The 22515-nt window shown below is 41.9% G+C and overlaps 1 long non-coding RNA gene and 1 pseudogene across 6 annotated transcripts in view; both read left to right on the forward strand.

The window, feature by feature from the left end:
* Nucleotides 1–22515, forward strand: part of LOC113887256 — a 171761-nt gene that overhangs the window by 86828 nt on the left and 62418 nt on the right. The gene's annotated exons all lie outside the window — the stretch shown is intronic.
* Nucleotides 11843–13730, forward strand: LOC113887255 (annotated as a pseudogene).

The raw sequence follows: 22515 nt of genomic DNA on the forward strand, positions 1-22515 counted from the left end.
CAGATGAATGGATAAAGAAGATGTGGTATGTATACTTAGTGTAATATTACTCAGCCATAAAAAACAATGAAATAATGCCATTTTCAGCACCATGGATGGACCTAGAGATTACCATACTAAGTGAAGTAAGTCAGACAAAGATAAATATCATCTGATATCACTTACATGTAGAATTGAAAGAAATGATACAAATGAACTTATTTATAAAAGAAAAGACTCACAGACATGGGGGGAAAAAAACTACGGTTACCATGGGAAAAGGATCAAGGAGGGATAAATTAGGAGTTTGGGATTAGTAGATAAAAACTGCTATATATAAAACAGATGAACAACAAAGACCTACTGTATAGCACAGGGAAATTTATTTAATATCTTGGGATAACCTATAATAGAAAATAATAAGAGTATAATAGAATATAATAGAAATAATAGAAAAAATATGATATATCAATATTTATATTGATACATATGGCAGAATGTGAAGAAGAACTATAGAGCCTCTTGATGAAAGTGAAAGAGGAGAGTGAAAAAGTTGACTTAAAGCTCAACATTCAGAAAACTAAGATCATGGCATCAGTCCCATCACTTCATGGCAAATAGATGGGGAAACAGTGGAAACAGTGGCAGACTTTATTTTGGGGGGCTCCAAGAAATTAAAAGACACTTACTCCTTGGAAGGAAAGTTATGACCAACCTAGACAGCATATTACAAAGCAGAGACATTACTTTGCCAACAAAGGGCCATCTAATGAAGGTGATGGTTTTTCCAGTAGTCATGTATGGATGTGAGAGTTTGACTATAAAGAAAGCTGAGCACCCAAGTATTGATGCTTTTGAACTGTGGTGTTGGAGCAGACTTTTGAAAGTCCCTTGGACTGCAAGGAGATCCAACCAGTTCATCCTAAAGGAAATCAGTCCTGAGTGTTCATTGGAAGGACTGATGTTGAAGCTCAAATTCTAATACTTTGGCCACCTGATGTGAAGAACTGACTCATTTGAAAAGACCCTGATGCTGGGAAAGATTGAAGGTGGGAGGAGAAGGTGACGACAGAGCTTGAGATGGTTGCATGGCATCACCAATTCAATGGACATGAGTTTGGGTAAACTCCGGGAATTGGTGATGGACAGGGAGGCCTGGCCTGCTGCAGCCCATGGGGTTGCAAAGTGTCAGACATGACTGAGCGACTGAAGTGAACTGAACTGAACTGATATCTGAATTCAGTTTCTTTTAATGAAACATAAAGGAGGCTGGGATGTGCCTTGTGGGGAAAATGCATTTATCAGAGAGAGTACATTCAAGCAGAAGTCACAGCGCTGTTGGCTGTGAGTTCAGTGTTGATGAATCTGCAATAGGTATTGAGTAATGTGTCTCTAAACAGGTTACATATTGATTGGTTGATGAAAATGTTGTAACCAGTGGCTTCTGGGATCCTACTGTGTTTCCCCAAGGGCCATTATTCAGTATTATCTACTCAGTGTTCAGGGCATCATCACTGAGCATCACTGCCACAAGCAACAAGAGTTTGTGTGTGTGTGTGTGTGCGCGTGCACATTCAGTCACACAATCGTGTACAACTCTTTGCGACCCCATAGACTGTAGCCCACCAGTCTCCTCTGTCCATGGGATTTCCCAGGCAAGAATACTGGAGTGTATTGCCATTTCCTACACTAGGGAATCTTTCAACCCAGGGATTGAACCCACGTCTCTTGCATCTCCTCCATTGGCAGGTGGATTCTTTACCACTAGTGCCACTTGGGAAGCCCTGATGAGAGTTAAATGTGTATGTTTTGCACTGGAATGTGAGGCTCAGGGTTGACCTGAATGAACACAGATAAGGACTCTCGGGGGCTATGGTTGGTTACAGGATTACCGGCAATGCCTTCCTCCTTAAGGACCGAGTCTCTCCTGGAGAGATCATAGATATGTGAACAGGGGTCACCATCTGCCAGGAGCTCAGAATATGGCCCCGCCACCAGGACAGTGGGACCTGGTTGGAATGAGGAGGAGACACTCTTTCTGTTCAGCTTCAGGTTATAAGTTCTTTAAAATTAATTTTTATTGGCATATAGTTGCTTTACAGTGTTGTGTTAGTTTCTATTGTACAGCAAAGTGAGTCAGCTGTATGTATGCATATTTCCCTTCTTTTTTGGATTCCCTTCCCATTTCAGGGACCTAAGAGCATTGAGTATAGTTCCCCTTGCTACAAGCAAGTTATAATTTTTGATGCAGCTGAATTTTGCACAAAGTGTCAATATAGATGTTGAGTGCAGAGATGTTACTGTGTCAAGAATTACATGAAGATGTAACAAGTAGATGAATTCCTTATAGGCTGTTTCACTCAGTTCTCTAGATTTTAGAACAGTTATATATTTTTAAGTGGTATTCAAGCAATTAAGTAATATGTACTGTTTCTCACAATAAGAAGATCCATACAATTCACAGAGCAGGAAAATGAACAAATTTAGTCCAAACACACAGACACAAAAAAACACAGATGCGGACAGATAATGTGGTAAAATAAACAATGACAAACATCAGAATTCCTCCAGTTCCAACTGTTTAGTTTAAAAATCCACTGACCTTTAGCAACAACAAGAGTGAGTGTCTGGATCTCAGGAGGGGTTCTGTGTGCTGTTCATTCTGAAATGGCATCTTTGTTCCTCTGTGGGTGGAGGGCATGCAGCCCAGTCATCCCTCTTCTAATCTCTGTGGGCCTCGCATTTCCTGCAGTTGGTTGGCTTGTTCTTTCTCCTCCTTCTTGGAGCCTTGGGATTGAATCTGGGAGGCATATGAGTTGTATCTAATCTCCAAGTGCCCACATGTGCCTGCACCTCACCATTCAGGGTCCCCCTGGCCAGTCACCCCAGAGGATTGGGGGTAGTGATCATAGAAATTTAACTGAAGATAAGCCATTCAGTGATTCAGTTTTCCCACCTGCCATGGACCATCCAAATACCAACATCAGACTCCTCCTTCCCCCTCTTCTCACATCTTCAGAAGACACCCCAGGTTCTGGGCTGTGTGATATGGTCCAGTCCATCCAGAGAAGGTCTGTTTCCACCAGAGGGAGCCACTTTGTCCAAAACAGCAACAACTGGGGCATTTCAGGGCCTTTTAGGCAGTTCCCACTAACCCCACTTACTTGGCCACATTGATATCTTTTTTTCCTATAAAAAAATAATTTTAAGTAACTCTTTATTGTGAGTACTACTTGAATTTAATTTATGAAAAAACAAGCATTTTGGGGAAAGGAGACTGATGCAATCCAGTCAAATATCCTAGAAAGGAAAGTAGCACTAAGTGCAAGAACTTAATGATGAAACCAAAACACACTTTTCACCCCCACAGTGAAGTTCATTTGAGGGATAGAGCTCTGAGGGTAGGAAAAAACATTTCAGAAAGGGAAGTACCCTATCCTAAGTATAAAGTTAGGAAGTAACCTATAGGTTACATGGGTAACAGTAGATGATACATTTTCTATATGAATGATGCAGTCCTGAGCATCTCAGTGTTCGAAGTCAAGTCCTCTCAAGCTCTCACCCAGGAATGGCAGCAAAACTTCTAGGAAAGTAACTAACTTAATGACACCGCAGACATGAAACACAATTATCTCATCAACAGTGGTGATGATGGTTACCCTCTCACTGTTATCATCACTCAGGATACCCAACATCTCTGAAGTCTTCACTGGAGATTTTCCAAGTTAGGACTCAGGACACAAAGAAATGTTAATAAGTCAACATCTCTAAATTCAAGGAGTTTCCCATGTAATCCTGAGATTATACTTGGAAATTAAGAGTCAGTGCTTAAGTGTAACATCATATCAATAATATGATGAATATTATGATGGATAAGTGCGAGATCATGTCAATAATATGATGAATATGATGAATAACAGCACAAGTAGCTTAAGTTTGTTAGTCGCTCAGTCATGTCCTGCTTTTTGGAACCCCAAGGACTATAGCCCACCAGATTCTGTCCATGGAATTCTACAGACAAGAATACTGCAGTGGGTAGCCATTCCCTTTTCCAGGGGATCTTCCTGACCCAGTGACTGAACCCAGGTATCCTGCATTGTAGGCAGATTCCTTACTGTCTGAGCCACCATGATATAAATGATATATACATGTATATTATATATTCTGTAACTAAAGAGGATGGGAGGGCAGTTCCTGAAAGCTCTGATTTTGCTTGAGTGTCATTGATTTGTAGTCTGTTTTTCAGACAGTGTTTGGCCAACAATCCTGTGTGTTTTTGCGATGTCTTCTGAAATGTGCAAGCAAGGCCATGCCATCTGGGTGGAATGAACATGTGACTCTCCAGGCAGCAGTTTATCTGAGGCTGTTGGATTTGTGAGGCTGTCTGTTAAAGAGTCCAAGTCTGTGTGTCTTGAGGGGGTGGTTGGGGGGTTAATGCAATTGTATTTCCCCCCAATTGTTTGTAATAAAACTTCAGGAAGAGATACCCTTGAGGGATCTTAACATATCAAGTACTTTAGCTGCTTTTTGCTAATTTTTGATCCTGAGGGTAGTGATGGAGTGGAGAAGAAAGTGTGTATGTGTGCATGTATGGGAGTGTGTTCGTGTGCATTTTCAATAGATCCAACGTCAGAAGGGAGTTATTTATGTCCAGGAGAGGAGAAGAAAGGACAGAATGAGTTAGGAGAACTCAGAATATTCACCTGAATGTTTGCAAGGAGAGAAATACTGTAACATAAAGCCAGATTGTGGGGCATCACAGAAACTTCCCCAAAGCAGCCTGGGTTTTCGAGAAGTCTGTTAAAATGATGTCTCTACCCTATCCTGGAACTTGGCACTGCTTTTTCCCCCTTCTGCCTATAGAAAGCTTCATTCGTGGGAAGAAGTCCAGTCAGTGCCTGGCTGTTACACTCTGCAGAGCGTGTGTTCCCACCACCTAATCCGTGCCCAGCAGCCCGGACCCTGTGCCTGTGTGCAGACTGTGCCTGGTGCTTTATGACTCTCAGTGTCCAAGGGTATTTCCTTCCCATCTCCCTTCTTTCTTAACTTCCCTCCTCCATTCTTTTCATCTTCACTGTGGAATCCTGCAGACAGTGTGAGTCTTGTGAGGACTAATTTTGTTAATTAGTTGTGCTATAGGCAGTGCCCCCCTGGGTCTGGTATTTTGTCTAAGGACTCACTTATCCACCCACTTCTGGTCAAGGCTGCAGGTCATGATCCTTACTGTCTTGTCTATTGTCTTCAAGCAATGGGGGGGAAAAAAAAGAAATGGAAAAAAAATGAAAAATTAATCATTGCCCTTTATAATTTCTTTTTTAATTTACTTTTTATTTTATATTGGAGCATAGTTGATTGACAGTGTCAGTGTTAGTTTCAGACGTACAGCAGATTGATTCAGTTATACATATACACTTATCCATTCTTTTGTCAGATTCTGTTCCCTGAATAGGTTATTACAGAATATTGAGCAGAGTCACCTGTGCTGTACAGGAGGTCCTTGTTCACTATCTATTTATATATAGTAGCCTGCATTTGTTAACCCCAGTCTCCCAATTTATCCCATCCCTGGCCTTTCGCTTTTGGTAACCATAAGTTTTTGAAGTTTATAATTTTTAAAAGCATCGTATGTGCTCTAATTAGTCTGTCTCAACTGTACCTAAGGGTTGCATGGAGCTCATTTCACTTTAATTCTTTTCTATTGCATTTTAAAAATGAAGAAATTGAAGCTGCATAATTCATTTAAAACACCACCAATAAGAAGTGGCAGAGCTAACAGAGGCACCCACATTTTGGGTTCTGATTCCGGGCTCTTCCTTAGCTATCATGTTGCTAGGTAACCACAGAGTGATGCCCCCTACCCCATAGGTACAGTCCAGTCCTCATGCAGGAGATTTTCATTCAGGGAACCACATCCCAGAGCTCATAGGTATTGAAAATGGTGGAGGAAAAGGCGAAATGGGATTGGGCCTAAACTTTTGGAATGGATGGAGAGTCTGAAATCAGGGCCCTGGCTTACACTTGCCAGGGGCATACTTAGCTTTTAATTTCCTATCATTAAATAAGTTTGAGTTAAAAATCAGGGAAAGAAAATACACCTTAGATATAATACTGCCAGCTCAGCAGTTTGAAGGCTTGTGGTTCTTCTCTGCAAGTATTTTACATTATCCAAATATAACATGAAGAATCCTATGTGAATAGGTGGTATGGTTTTTATGGCTATGCTGCTTTATAGTAAATCTGGAGAAGAAAGTTATACAGAAGCTAAGATGCCAAGGACCTCTTACCATATTTGAGCTGATAAAAACCAAGTGTGATGCTGTCTGTCGTATATGTATGTGTATATGTATCTGTCGTATGTGTGTGCGTACGATGTGTGATGTGTGTGTGAGATCTGTGTATGTGTGGGGTGTGTGTGTGTGTGTGATGTATGATGTGTATGTGTGCTTTAAGTCTGTATGTCTTTCTGATTGTCTATGTCTATAACTTATAGGAGAGGCTCCTCCATATACAGTAAATTCATTTGTAAGTGTGAAAAATGGAATACAGTTTTAGCACTTCACATTTAATTTTTGTTTAGACCTTTGTAGAATTGCTGAAAATACTATTTTCAGAAGAAATTATGTGTTCAGATCCTAATCTAGACACCCCCCAGCATAGTTCTTTGTACAGCATCACTCAGCACCAAACAGTATTTGCAGACACAGGCAAGCTATATATTTGTAAGCTCAAGTTTGAAAAATCTGATAAGTTGTAATATATCTTGTGATTAAATACTTTCAGTGATAAAGAGAACTTTCATAAATAATAATTTACTTTTTTAATGATTTTTGCATTTATTTCTACAGTGTAATTGTGAAAGGATATCCCACGTGGAACTCAAACCCCACTGAACTCCCATTCATCCATCAACCAATTACCTAAGACTGATGTTTAAATTTGCTCCAATTTTTTTAAAAAGATACCAACACTGCTTCTGAAGAAAACCATACAAATAAATATGAACTTGCTGGTGACTGCAGATGACTTTTAGGTGTAGTTCTCATGCAAAGCCTATATCATCTTGAAAATTAAATATATGCTTTCAAATTGTGGTGCTGGAGAAGACTCTTGAGAGTCCCTTGAACAGCAAGGAGATCAAACCAGTCAATCCTAAAGGAAATCAACTCTTAATATTCACTGAAAGGACTGACTATTCACTGAAGGACTGAAAAGGCCTTGATGCTGGGAAAGATTGAGGGCAGGAGGAGAAGGGGGTGACATGAGATGCTTGGATGGCATCACTGACTCAATGGACATGAATCTGAGCAAACTCTGCTGCTGCTGCTGCTGCTGCTGCTAAGTCGCTTCAGTCGTGTCCGACTCTGTGTGACCCCATAGACAGAGCCCACCAGGCTCCCCCATCCCTGGGATTCTCAAGGCAAGAACACTGGAGTGGGTTGCCATTTCCTTCTCCATGGGCAAACTCTGGGAAATGGTAAAGGACAGGGAAGCCTGGCGTGGTAGAGCCCATGGAGTTGCAAAAAATTGGACATGACTGAGCGACTGCACAACAAAATTCCCTTCTCTTTTTCAATTTGATTCCTTTTTTAAACCTCTTGAACCTCGTTACTGGAGCTCCCAGCAGGACCATGACTGCCTGGAAGCCCCCAGGGTCTGCATGGCTGGTGGGTTCCCTCTCACACTCAAATGGGAGCCCGGAGCTCAGGGTCACGGTTGCTCCTTCTGTTCCCTCCTCCCAAATGCTGTTCCCTTCATCTCTCCAAGTCTCACCCAAACTCCTGGGTCTGTTCAGATCCCCCTGACCCTGAGAATTCTGCACTGGCTTTAGTTGTTCGGAGTCATCAGTGTGAGGCTCCCGCTGCTCTGCACACAGCTCAGCAGTGGATGGCACTGCGATCTTTCCTGCATGTTGGTTGTATGTCACCGAATAGCCTTGGAGTACTGACAGGCAGAGTCAAGTCTAGTGACCATAAATCCTGGGCAGATCTTGGAAAGGGCTGCCATCAGCTTGAGGGCTTCCAGAGACACTTCTGACATTTCTTCCCAGGGCAGAGGTCTTTCCTGTTTCTCTTTCTTGAGGCTGGTTTGGCTCCACACTCATTTAATTGATGCTTCTCCCCCTATCCTGTCTGGGAGCTGATGATCCAGAGCTGAATGTGTGGTCTGTGTTCCAAGCCTCTTACAGTTAGTGGGGGAGATGGATACATCAACAGATAATACGTAATACACAATATAGTGGCAGGGCTTGGAAGAGGGTGTTGGGGTAACAAACAGAAATTGGCATCTGAGCCTCCAGGAATTCAGGAAAAGTGTGTTCCACATGGGGTAGGGGGCAGCCTGCAAGGCCCGGCGTGATCTGTCTGCATCCCTGGCCAGTCCACTCAAACCCGAAATATTTCCTCTGAAACAACAAATGCTGATCCTGCCTTATTAATCTCCTGTAAGATTTGTGAGGCTCAAAAATAATAAAAACCCCACAAATATTTAACAGATAGCTTACTACTTAAATGACACTCCTTCCAGAGTGTTATGTCTTTTAATAGCAACTGAAAATGACACAGATAGTTTGGTTGTCATCTCCATTGTGCTGATGGAGACTCTGGTCATAGAGAGCCTGAGTTCTCACCGCCCTTGTATAAAGGAGCTGAGAACCTGGCAACTGGTGTGGAGTGGCCCCCCACCCCGAGAAACCCCTCTTAGACCTACTTCCAGGAAAATAGAGTCTGTGTCTGCAGTGGGTGTGTTGCACATCCACCTGGAGGCAAAATTGCTGTCGGAGCATCTCGGCTAAGTGAGGATGTCCACTTCTGGTGGTGAAAGCTTATAATACCATCTGCTTTCTTACTTGTTTACCTGCTGGACTGCTTTGATTTTCTTTTGGGTTAGGTTTGTTTGGGTTTGTTTGCTTGTTTTTCAGTTTTAAAGATAACAAGAACTAATCTGAAGTGTAAGATGGAAGAACCCAGTTGCAGGATAGAACTTGCTTCTGAAATGATGAATTCCAAGTGTTCTTGAAGTTGCCTGCAAGCCCTCATGCTTCAAGAAAGGATTCGATTAGTGAGACCAATTAATTATCTAGAAAGAAAGGTCTCATTTTGTGAAACATCTACTGTCATTTTGTGTGTCCCTTTTGCTAACTTTTGTTTAGGGCTTGGCAGACAGCTAGAGACCTGTGATTTTAATGTTTTCAAAACACCACTCTGCAGTTATTGAGCAGTTCAGATACTGTTTGTCTGCCATAATCTTGCCCACAACCCTAAGAGCTGTGAGAGTTTATTTTTCAAGAAAAATCCAGCAATTCATTAGGGCCAGGCACAGACAGGAAAAAAGCGAGCCTGCAAATGTGTGAATCAAAAATACCTAATTTTGCATTTTTACTTGAACGAATGATGGGACATTATTGTATTCCCAGTGCCAGCTCAGTTTCAGCCAAGCAGGAATGTTCCTGCAGGAAACCTCAGGGGGCATACATTTATTTATTTATTTATTTTTTAGGGGGCATACATTTAAATCATCACATTCCCTGGAGCCTTAGTGTCTGTTAGTGATGCTGAGACACTGATGGGACCTGTCAGGCAGAGAAGAGTCAAGGATGACAAACTATGGGAATATAAATAAATAGAATATAACTGAATATAACTAAAAGTCACAGAATATAACTAAAATTTTGTATATGTTTTACAGAATATAACTAAAAGTCACATCTAATCTTTTAGCAAGTGGCCTCTTCCTGTGTCATCTTTTCTTGCCGAGGGAAGAATTGTTTTCTCTTTTGTTTGGTTTTAAATCAGTCCCCAAATCCTAAACTTTGAAAACCAGGAAACTGAAGTTTCTAACTTGTTTCATAGAGAAGCATTTTTTAAGAGAGAGAGCAATATTGGGTCAGATGGAGAATAGATCGACTTGGCCTCAAGAGAGTTCCTGCATTGGTGGCACCAGCACTTTTTGGGCTCGCATTATGCACATTAAGATGCCTCTTGCCTTCACGGATTCTCTCTCTAGTGATTGTAGTAAACAAAGAAGTAATTCCATTACAGACTGTGATTAGTGCTGTGGAGAAAGTCAACAAGATGCTGAGATGGAAAGTGTATCAGGCAGCTTTTGCTGCATAACAAACAATCATATCTCAGTGACAATCGGGAATCAGCATTTCTTGCCCACATCTGTGTCTCAGGCAGGAAAGTGAGGACATTTTGCCCAGCACGAGGCCTGGCCATATTAGGAAATATGCTCTTAGCTTCTGGGGATTAGATAGAGATTATAGAGTGTGGACATCTTTGGGGGCCATTATTATGTCAGATACTTTTCAAATGGATAATTAACAAATAAAAGATTTGATCAGAAAATTTTAGAATGTATGAATAACCTAATGTTTTAAAACAATGTATTGATAACCAATATAATGGAAGGACAAATATTATATTTGTTTATAAACTAACAAGTAGAAAACAATGGCTGTCTACTTTCTGGTTTAAAGATGTTTTCATGTGCGTGTGTGTGTGTGTGTGTGTGTGTGTGTGTTAGTCGCTCAGTTGTACCCCAGTCTTTGCAACCCTATCAACTGTAGCCCACCAGGCTCCTCTGTCCATAGTGTCATATGCTACTGCTACTGCTAAGTCGCTTCAGTCGTGTCCGACTTTGTGTGACCCCACAGACGGAAGCCCACCAGGCTCTGCCATCCCTGGGATTCTCCATGCAAGAACACTAGAGTGGGTTGCCATTTCCTTCTCCAATGCATGAAAGTGAAAGTGAAGTCGCTCAGTCGTGCCCGGCTCTTAGCGACCCCATGGACTACAGCCTACCAGGCTCCTCTATCCGTGGGATTTTCCAGGCTAGAGTACTGGAGTGGGGTGCCATAATGAAGAATATAAAAACATCAACCTAAAACACCAACTGGACTGTCATCCTGGAGTGTCTCATGAAAATCAAAAATGTATATTTAAACTGCTCACAGAAGTATTCACATCTGTCTAATTATTAAATAGAAATCAAGCTTAATTGAAAGTTGTTAGACTCTAGAGATGTGTAATAGGCTTTTCACGGTGTCTGGAGATGAGAGATGGGATCTGCCAGGACTGAGCTCTGTGCTGAGGAAGCAGACCACCCCTGGACACTTGTTCATGAACCTGTTGTACCTGAGAAAACCTGATCAGTAGACACTGTGAGTGGACATTTTGAGCTGATAGTTAGATGTCACCATGAAGCCCTTAATGAATTTGAAGAAGATGCTGAAAGGATGTTCTGAAATTCTAAGGAACAATCATTCAGATTTATACACTCTTGAAAATATTTTACCTTCAAGAATGGAGCGAAGCCCTCTAATGTCTCCCCTGGAACTTCTTTTTTTTTTTTCCTTTTGCGAAAGAACAAGAATAATGAAACCATTGGTAATGAACTTGTTATATTCATGTTTATATATATATATATATATTTTATGAACATTTATATATATATATTATATATATATATCTCAAGGATTGTGGATTTAACTTTTCTTGGAGATACAAGTCAAAGAGCACCTAACTGCAATTTGGGGAGGGGGCTGCTCCCTCGAAGGCCTTGGGATGGGGTCCCCTTCCTTATGCAGTTATAGCATCTGAATGACAGAAAATAAATGATAGAAAAGAAATAGGAACACCCATTGCAAAGTGTTCAGTTTTACTTAAAGTAGAATCCTAATTCTAATATATGAGCATAAAGCACAATTACTAGCATATTTAAAATAAACATTATCCAAATATATGTGGTAATAAGGAATTCAGTAGCAATGGAAAAGAGATATTTAAATGTATATAAATATAAATACACTGCAAAATGAATAGAATTAGCATGCATTTATGCCTCCTTGCAGAGCCCTGCAATACATCTTTTCTGCTCCAAACTTCAGTGTTTTGGTTTGGTCTCACTGTGTGTTGGGCACACGGACTTGTGTCTGATAACAGTTTCATTTAATCCCTTAATAGCTTTATTCCCCCTGATCCCTATTTTACCCCTCCCTCTGCTCAGTGTTAACCACTAGTTTGATCTCTATCTGTGACTCTGCTACTTTATTTGTCATATTCACTAGTTTGTTGTATTTTCTCAGATCCCACATATAAGTGATACTATACAGTATTTGTCTTTCTCTGGTTTATCTGATAATCTTTAATTACTCGTGAAAAGCTGCACATTTGTTCAAGCCTTAAGCCTCTAGAAAAGGAGACTTGGACTCACCTGGGCCATAGTGTTCGGCTCGTTGGGGGTTTGCAGCTACAGCCACTGCCTGTGCTCCATGAGGAAGATGCTCACCGCTCTTCACATGTTGTTGGGTGTCGTCCAGAAGCCGGCAAGTAGAGTGCTGGTGGCATCCCGTCATTTTGCAAATGATGCTACTTTTGAAATTAAGAAATGTGATCTTCACTGGCTGGAAGAGGGCCCTCCTGTCACTATAGTGCTTACCAGGGAGGATGGACTCAAATACTACAGGATGTTGCAGGCTGTTCGCCAAATGGAGTTAAAAGCAGATCAGCTGTATAAACAGAACATTATTTGTGGTTTCTGTCACTTGTGTAATAGTCAGGAAGCTTGTTATATAGGCCTGGAGGCTGGCATCAACACCACAGACCATCTGATCACAGAGTACCAGGCTCATGGCTTTACCTTTACTCGTGGACTCTCTGTCCAGGAGATTCTCACAGAGCTTACAGGATGAAGAGGTGGTTGTGCTAAAGGAAAAGGAGGATTGATGCATATCATATGTATGCCAAGAATTTCTATGGAGGCAATGACATCATGGGAACTCAGGTGCCCCTGGGAGCTGGGATTGCTCTGGCCTGTAAGTATAATGGAAAAGATGAGGTCTGTTTGACTTTGTATGGCGATGGTGCTGCTAATCAGGGTCAGATCTTTGAAGCTTAAAATATGGAAGCTTTGTGGAAATTGCCTTATATTTTCATCTTTGAGAATAACCAGTATGGGATGGGAGCATCTGTGGAGAGAGCAGCAGCCAGCACTGATTACTACAAGAGAGGTGACTTTATTCCTGAGCTGAGGGTAGATGGAATGGATATCCTGTGTGTTTAGAAGGCCACAAAATGTGCAGCTGCTATTGTAGATCTGAAAAAGGGCCTATACTGATGGAGCTGCAGACTTACTGCTACCACGAACACAGCATGAGTGATCCTGGAGTGAGTTACCATACCCGAGAAGAGATTCAGGAGGTTAGAAGTAAGAGTGACCCTATCATGCTCCTCAAGGACAGGATGGTGAATAGCAATCATGCCATTGTTGAAAAATTAAAGGACATTGATGTGGAAGTGAGAAAAGAAATTGAGCATGCTGCCCAGTTTCCTACCGCTGATGCTGAACCACCTTTGGAAGAACTCAGCTATCACATCTACTGCAATGATCGACCTTTTGAAGTCTAGGGTGCAAACCAGTGGATCGAGTTTAAGTCCATCAGTTAAGGCGAGATATGTACACCTTCAGCATATTTGGCAGCAACTGTAAGGAATGCTTTGTGTTCTCAATTTTGTCAAGGAAGAAAACTCATACAGAGAAGGTGTGTAGATTAAGATAGTGTTTGCATGTGGTTTGTACAGTGTTGCACTAAAAGAGGTGATTGCACACCTAAGGTTATTTTAGTTATATAGGTCTAAAATAGGTAATAGTTTGCTTAACCCTCCAAATTATTTCTTTAAAATAGTTTTATTTGATTTAGTTGTATACTAGTTTTAACACATACTTTAGTTACTAAGGGCTTCCCTTATGGCTCAGCTGGTAAAGAATCCGCCTGCAATGTGGGAGACCTGGGTTTGATCCCTGGGTTGGGAAGATCCCCTGGAGAAGGTAAAGGCTTCCCCCTCCAGTATTCTTGCTAGGAGAATTCCAAGGACTATATAGTCCATGGGGTCACAAAGAGTTGGACACGACTGAGCGACTCTCACTTTAAGCCTCTAGAACACCTCGTCACCCTCTCTGATACTTAAGTCAATCAGCTATCCCCTTACCCCCTGGGAAACAGGAAAGCTTCCAGTGAAGGGACCTTGTGTTGTTTACCTTTGTCACCACGTCAGCCAATATATTGCTGACATAAAGTGTGCAGCCATCAAGAGTTAGAATGCATGGGGAATGATTAAGGGCTGTGTGAATGATGGAACTCTGAGCCACAAAAGCAATGTGGAAACTCAACAGTCAGAGCTAGCTAGTGGTCCAGAGGTTTCAGTTACCAAAGGTCAAAAGCCAGTGTATCAGAGAGAGATGGAGGTATGCAAAGACAGATGTGCATGGGCAGGCAGTTCCAGGACTGGAGTGGTCATCATCGGGCATGAAACATGCAGGCAGCCAGGAAGGGGGCCATCGCAAGAGTTAAGTAGTCACTGGTGGAATGACCTCCTGAAGAGGTAGGCCTGTGTTTGTTTTCTTTTTATTACTTTTTGGCCATACTTTGAGGCATCTGGGATCTTAGTTCCCTGATCAGGGATTGAACCTGTGACTCTGCAATGCAAGCTCGGAGTCTTAACCACTGAACCACCAAGGAAGTCCCAGGCCTATGTTTGAGAATTGCTGTGACATCTCTCAGTTGGCTAGATGCCAGTGCCCTAGTGTGGCTGCCCATCCCAGTGCAGGGACAGCAACTCAGTGACCAGCACAGGTCATCCCCATGGCTAAACACATTGCAGCCTCAGAAGGCAAAGCGAGTTTGGTCATTTTGTAGCTGGTTTGAAAAAGGAGTCCTTTTCTGAAGGGAGCATTTCTAGATTCAGGGAGTATGATGCCTACTCGGTGGTGGCTGGGAAAGCTGTGGGTAACAGGAGACCTGGGTTTACATGTTCTTCTGTATATGCAGGTATTGGCCACTTGTCAAATACATTCCACACCTGCCAGGTGAGGAGGAAGCTCTGCCTCTGAATGCAGTCAGGGACTGGGGAACTCTGCTGGGGAGGAGGGCTGGGGTAGGTTATATTCACTCCTGTATTTGCTATTTCTGCATAATTTGGGGTCCTATAGATCTGAGTTGCCTTTTGTGTGATTTTCCTTCCCTAAATAACTTCTTTCTGCACTCCTTACACAGAAAATCTGTTGATTGCAAATCCTCTCACTTTTTGCCTTAAAATGGCTTTTATGCTTGCCTTCATTTTTGAAGGACAGCTTCACTACAGAATTTTTGGTTGAAGAACTTTTCTGTTTCAGCACCATGAATATGTCATTCCAGCTTCTTCTGGTTCCATAGTTTTTAGATGATGTCAGTCATGTATCTTGTCATTATCCACTTTTACATAATATGTTATTTATTTCTGGCTCTTTTAAGCTTTTTCTCTTCTCTTAGACTTTCAGTAGTCTGGCTGTGATGTATCCCAGGGTGACTTTCCTTTGTTTTATTGCCCTTGGGGTTCTTTGAGATTCTTAGATTTCTCTAAAGGTGAGAACTGGCTGAAAAGGACATGAAGAACATTTTGGGTCTTGTTGCAGTGGTTTCACCTATGCAAACATTTGCCAAAACTCATTGCACTTTACTTTTAGCATCTATGCATCTCACTGTATGCAGCCTAGACAAGTGACTTAAAGCTTTAATGCAAAAAACGTGTAACCTATGGAAGCTAGATGTGTTGATTTTCCTTAATAAATGGGTCTATTAGAACTAAGTCTGGGGATTCAATTTGCCATTTCATTTCTGAGGACATTTTTAAAATCTGTGGGTATATTTTATCTTCTAAATGATATAATTCCTGGTTAAAATGAAAAAAAAAAATAGGTAATGTAGTAAAAAAGAAAGATACTTTAAAATCACTTTCTAAACCATTAGGGGAGGATCTTCATACTAAGAAGATGTGCTCAATAGAAAAGTAATCTATGAAACTGAAAGGGACACATCTTGAGATCTGTGTGTATGTGAAATAGAGAGAAAGGAAGTTAAGGAGGAAGGAAGGAAGGAAAAGATGAATGACTTTGAAAGTGATGGGATGGAGGATTTGTTAATTTGGCTTCTCTATTTCACGGCAGATGTTGGGGTGTGGATGCAGGCCAGTAGGCTAACACTAGGTAATTTTTTGAGCTCAAGGAGTTGAACTCTGCAGAGACACTTCATTGTCATGCGCTAATGTTCTCCTCCCCTCAGTCCTTCACCCTGTGTCAACCACTGTAAATTAACATAGGACTTCTTGAGTTCACCTGTGACATTCCTTCATCTTTGCATTCATTCAGCCAATACTTGTTCTGTGCTAACTACCTGCTAAGCATTCTTTTATGCATCAGAAATATAGTGATCACAAGCAGGGCAAACAGGATCCTTATACTCGTGTGCTTGTGTTTGTGAGAGAGAGAATCAGGTGATAAGAGAGATAAATAAGGTGATTGCAAGTACCAGGGTGCACACAGCAGGGTCTTGTGATAAGGAACAGCTGAGGTGACTGTGTCTGTTACAACTTAAATGACCAATGAAGGTCTAAACATCACATCTCGGGCCTGAGCCAAAGGGACAGACAGGCATGTACCATCTACAGAGAGAAATTTCATTGTCTTCTTGCTAGTTTCCTAGGTAGCTGAAAAAATACCATGGGAGTCATTGGATGAAAAATTAACAAAAAGGCTGGTTTTCCACAGTGTGCTGGGCTCTTTCTGGGGAGAGAAGTTGAGGACAGTCTGTGTCTCTGCCTGTTAGCCCCCTGTGTGGATGACTTAGTGTCCAGGACTCAAGAGTACAGAGAACAAAGAGAATCAGGGCTGGCCGATGGCTGCCCACAGCCCTGCAGCCAGAGAGGTAAGCATGGGGCTGGGGAGATAAACACACCAGGTCACGAGGCAGTTAGTCATGGTCACCTGTGCATGTTCCCCAAGGGAACAAGATGGTAACAATACAAACTGTCTCTCCTGCTCGGCCAGCGGGACAGGAAGACTCCAAGCCAGCAAAGCTGGACATCTCATGCCCGCCAAGAGCAGATGTGAACACAGCTCAATGAAACATGCGGATGGTCTTTAGTCTGTACATGGACCACTCCCCGGAGTGTGTAGACACCCCAGACTGAGGCTCTGAGTCTACACTAGTGTGAAGCTGGAGGCAGTGACTGTTCATGGCTGATGCTCAATCAGTTTGGAGCCAAATTGGGCTTCCTTGAAAGAGAGGTGAAAGGAAAGGACAGGGCAGAGTCCCGTGGGCTAGAAGGTAGGCCTTGTTTCCAAGTCACATGTATTGTTTTCCTAGAGGGACTGTGGGAGGGCTCTGTGCAGGAAGCTAACAGGTGGAAGAACGAGTGATTGTGGGAGAACTTGGTGCAGGAGGTCCCAGAGGCTAACAACCAAAAGAATGCCCCCTGAGATCAGCCGGCCTCCAGGGGAATGGACTCCATCACCTGGTGGTTTCCTCACTCATTACCATTTGCAAGTCCCTTGGTGTACCAGAGGTCAAATTGCCAACACCTGCTGGATCATCAAAAAAGCAAGAGAGTTCCAGAAAAACATCTATTTCTGCTTTATTCTTCATACTGGAGAGAGACCTTATAAATGTACTGCTGCTGCTACTGCTAAGTTGCTTCAGTCGTGTCCGACTCTGTGCGACCCCATAGACAGCAGCCCACCAGGCTCCACCGTCCCTGGGATTCTCCAGGCAAGAACACTGGAGTGGGTTGCCATTTCCTTCTGCAATGCATGAAAGTGAAAAGTGAAAGGGAAGTCGCTCAGTCATGTCCAACTCTTTGAGACGCCATGGACTGCAGCCAACCAGGCTCCTCCGTCCATGGGATTTTCCAGGCAAGAGTGCTGGAGTGGGGTGCCATTGCCTTCTCCATTACATTTATAAATGTACAAAATGTAGCAAAGCCTTTATCTGTTACTCACAACTAACCTATCACTAGCGAATTCATACTAGAGAGAAACCTTATTAATGTAAAGAATGTAACAAAGCATTTCATCGTCTCTCACATTGTACTGGACATCAGCAAATTCATACTGGAGAGAAGCCTTATAAATGTAAAGATTTTAACAAAGCCTTTATTCAGTGCTCAGATCTTACTCAACATCACTGAATTCATATGGGGCAGAGATGTTATAAATGTACAGAATGTGGCAAGGCCTTCATTGAGGGTTCCAGTCTTACTAAACAACAGTGAATCCATACTGGGGAGAGACTGTATAAATGTACAGAATTTGGCAAAACCTTTAATCGGAACTCAATTCTTACTACACATTTGTGAGTTCATCCTGGAGAGAAGCCTTATAAATGTGCAGAATGCGGCAAAGCCTTTAGTCATAGTGGTTGGCTCACTAAACATCTGAGAATACACACTGGAGAGAAACCCTAGTAATGGAACAAGTGATAGAAGAGGTTTGCCCTAAACATGCATCAGAAAACACAAGAGTTTATACAAGAAACATATAGAAATGATGTAACAAATATGTAGAAAGGTATTTAATCAAAAGTTAAATCGATGTAAATATCAGAGATTGCATACTAGAAGGCATTTCATCAAACTTGTTTTGAGAAGTTTCTCTAAAGGAGAATGACTGTAGGGAGTACTCCATAGTTAAAACACATAGAAAATGGATATATTAGCATGAATCATGAGATGAGGGTTGATGGTTAGAAAGTTACAATTCTTAGCAATGTATGTATGCTTGTTAATAATGACATGATTTGAGATTATTTGAAGTAAATGTAATTCGGCACTCAAATAATCCATACTGTGCTTTCTTTCTAGTGTGTTTGCAAACATGGGTTTTTTATGGTTTATTAAAGATTAGCCTTTTTATATTGTGTTGCAACCATTTCTATCTATTCTCCATTAGAAGATGAAGGATACTGTAGTGTAAAATGTACAATGAACATCTAAGTGGAGATGTTTGGCATTGCTGTGAAATATCCTGGAGGTTGCCATGATGTAAGTGATCATTTAATCTTTCCATGTATTAAAGTAAGACAGAAGTTGGTTGTAAGGTTTCAGTAGAAATATCCTTGATTTGTAAGAAGAACACAATGACAGTTCACTGCAATATTTATGTACCTTTGTAATATCAGCACAAGTCATGATTATTACTTGACAATGTTGAAATAAAGACAGTGGTAACCTAGAAATGTCGGAGAAGGCAATGGCACCCCACTCCAGTACTCTGGCCTGGAAAATCCATGGATGGAGGAGCCTGGTAGACTGCAGTCCATGGGGTCGCTAAGAGTCGGATACAACTGAGAGACTTCACTTTCATTTTCTGCTTTATTGATTCTGTGGATCACAATAAACTGTGAAAATTCTGAAAGAGATGGGAATACCAGACCACCTGACCTGCCTCTTGAGAAATCTGTATGCAGGTCAGGAAGCAACAGTTAGAACTGGACATGGAACAACAGACTGGTTCCAGATAGGAAAAGGAGTATGTCAAGGCTGTATATTGTCACCCTGCTTATTTAACTTATATGCAGAGTACATCATGAGAAACGCTGTGCTGGAAGAAGCACAAGCTGGAATCAAGATTGCCGGGAGAAATATCAATAACCTCAGATATGCAGATGACACCACCCTTATGGCAGAAAGTGAAGAGGAACTCAAAAGTCTCTTGACGAAAGTGAAAGAGGAGAGTGAAAAAGTTGGCTTAAAGCTCAACATTCAGAAAACGAAGATCGTGGCATCTGGTCCCATCACTTCATGGGAAATAGATGGGGAAACAGTGGAAATACTGTCAGACTTTATTTTGGGGGGCTCCAAAATCACTGCAGATGGTGACTGCAGCCATGAAATTAAAGACACTTACTCCTTGGAAGAAAAGTTATGACCAACCTAGATAGCATATTAAAAAGCAGAGACACTACTTTGCCAACAGAGGTCAGTCTAGTCAAGGCTATGGTTTTTCCAGTGGTCACGTATGGATGTGGGAGTTGGACTGTGAAGAAAGCTGAGCGCCGATGAATTGATGCTTTTGAACTGTGGTGTTGGAGAAGACTCTTGAGAGTCTCTTGGACTGCAAGGAGATCCAACCAGTCCGTTCTGAAGGACATCAGCCCTGGGATTTCTTTGGAAGAGATGATGCTAAAGCTGAAACTCCAGTACTTTGGCCACCTCATGTGAAGAGTTGACTGATTGGAAAAGACTCTGACGCTGGGAGGGATTGGGGGCAGGAGGAGAAGGGGACGACAGAGGATGAGATGGCTGGATGGCATCACTGACTCGATGGACGTGAGTCTGGGTGAACTCCGGGGGTTGGTGATGGACAGGGAGGCCTGGCGTGTTGTGATTCATGGGGTCTCAAAGAGTCAGACACAAGTGAGTGACTGAACTGAACTAAACTTTCATCATAATAGCATTTTTGCATTCAAAAGACTTCTGACTAAAATGTTTAGCTTAAAAAGTAAATGTAAATCCTGCGCCTTGAGGAGGTAAGGCCATGGTGTCCAGTGATTGGAATGTCACTGGCCCTCCAGCTTTTCCACATGAAGTTAAGAGTTGAATTCTGGAGAGTACAGCTTACAATGTGCTACTCTTTCATTATATTTAACAGGGGAGTATTACTCATTTTTCAAAATGTGTCTTTATGTGTATCAGTCAAGCTGATGGAGTGTTTAGAGCATATGAATGGAATAATAAAATACCTTAAAATGCATTATTTCTCCAGTAGTGAGTAAGAACAGATACCTCATCACCAGGCTGACTGTGATGGCATTTCTGGTACCATTTGTGATTGACTCAAAAGTCTGTTTATTTCTCTACATACTCGTCCATGCCATCAACACTATCACTGTTGATCTCTCAGTGAGTTCTCGTGCTTGGTCCTTGAGGTTACTGTATGAAGATGGTTTGGGGCAGGCAGTTCTGGTGGACCAGATTTCAGGCTGAAATATCACAAGCAGCTTCATGTGTGTGAGACCTTCCCCAAAGCATCTTTCTCTTGATTCTTCTTTTGTGTATCAACAAATGTCAAAGATAAACAAAGAAGCTGTTGTTGTTGTTGTTTTAGTCGCTAAGTTGTGTCTGACTCTTTGCGACCCCATGGACCATAGCCTGACAGACTCCTCTGTCCATGGGATTTCCCAGGCAAGAATGCTGGAGTGGGTAGCCATTCCCTTCTCCAGGGGATCTTCCTTACCCAGGGATCAAAACCATGTCTCTTGCATTGGCAGGAGGGTACCACTGGGCCACCAGGAAAGCCCGCTTGTTTATTCACTCTGTCCCTAAACCAGGGTTTATTGTAGACTTACAGAAGTGTTTCAAGACCCAAAGTTCTTGTCAAAGGAGAGAGGACAGCAAGTTGAACATCAGGTATTTGTCTCCTGGCTTTAGGAAAACATTACCATACTTGCTTTGTGCATTTTTTTTTGGCGGGGGGTGGGGGTGGGATGGGACTGAAATATTGTAAAGAGAACCTCAGATATTGTGTCATCCTCCCTAAGTCAGTGTACATCTGTGAATAATTGGATGTTCTCTTGCAGAATCATGATGCTACACTGGTACTGAATACAAGTACCAGCCAGTCCCTAGCACCATCTAATACCAGTGAGTGCTTACACTTCCTGATCTCAGCATGCTTCTAAAGTCCACACTTACTATAAAAATTTTTTTCAGCTTTAAATTTTTTTTTAAATTTTTACTGAGTTATAATTACATACAATATTATATTACTTTCAGGTATACAGCATATTGATTTGATATTTTTATACGTCATGAAATGGTCACCACTGTAGGACCAGTTACCACTGTCACCACCGATTCTTTTCCTTTGCCACATCTCGACCTCTGTATTGAGATTGTGTCCCCCGATTCTTTCCCAGCTTCGCTGGGTTTCTCTTCCTGTCACTAGCTTCTGAGGAAACCAGTTCCTCTGTCTTGCAGCACCAGTTAATTGTCTGGAGTGTCTGTTTGTGGCTTGATTTACCTTGTCAGTCTACCCTCTGATTCACATAAACTCAAATTGCTCCTCTTTGGCAGCTGGGGACAGTTTCATGGTGACTTCTTGTCCATTGTTGATGGCTGCCTCGTCTTTTCTCTTTTCTGTCCTTCTAGCACAGCGGGAGGTACCAAGCCCATTTAGAATTCTGGACCTGGCATCCACCATCTGTCCTGAGGGTGGACATTTAGGCATTTTCCAGCCTTTGGCTCTTGTAATGAAAAACTTGTGCACGCCTGTATTTTTGCCAGGTATTCTAGGGGAAGATTACTGAGTACAATCAAAGAGTAAATTCTTGTGGAATTTTGATGAACATTGCCAAGTTTCTCTCCCTAAAATTTTGGCAGCAGTTTCAGCAGTTATTTCCCCAGAGCCTCACCAACAGAACGTGTTGTCACACTCGAGGATTTTTTTTGCCAGCCTGACGAGTGAGAAATGGTAACTCAGTGTCCTTCTAATCCTCATTAATCCTGATTCATTTTTTTGTAGAGCGGAGCTCAGGCCGAGGTTCTTTGCCATCTCCTGAGTGGAACTCTAAGAGTAAGAGGTTCTTCTAAGATGGTTAAGGATTCATTGATGCAGGATTCGGCAATTGAAACATTTTTTTTTTCTAGTTTGTATGACCTTAACCTTTTGCCTATTTGAATATTGATATAATGAAAACAACTGCCGTGGACCAAGTACTGTGTCACA

The sequence above is a fragment of the Bos indicus x Bos taurus genome, chromosome X, assembly GCF_003369695.1.
Source record: "Bos indicus x Bos taurus breed Angus x Brahman F1 hybrid chromosome X, Bos_hybrid_MaternalHap_v2.0, whole genome shotgun sequence".
NCBI classification, from domain to species: domain Eukaryota; kingdom Metazoa; phylum Chordata; class Mammalia; order Artiodactyla; family Bovidae; genus Bos; species Bos indicus x Bos taurus.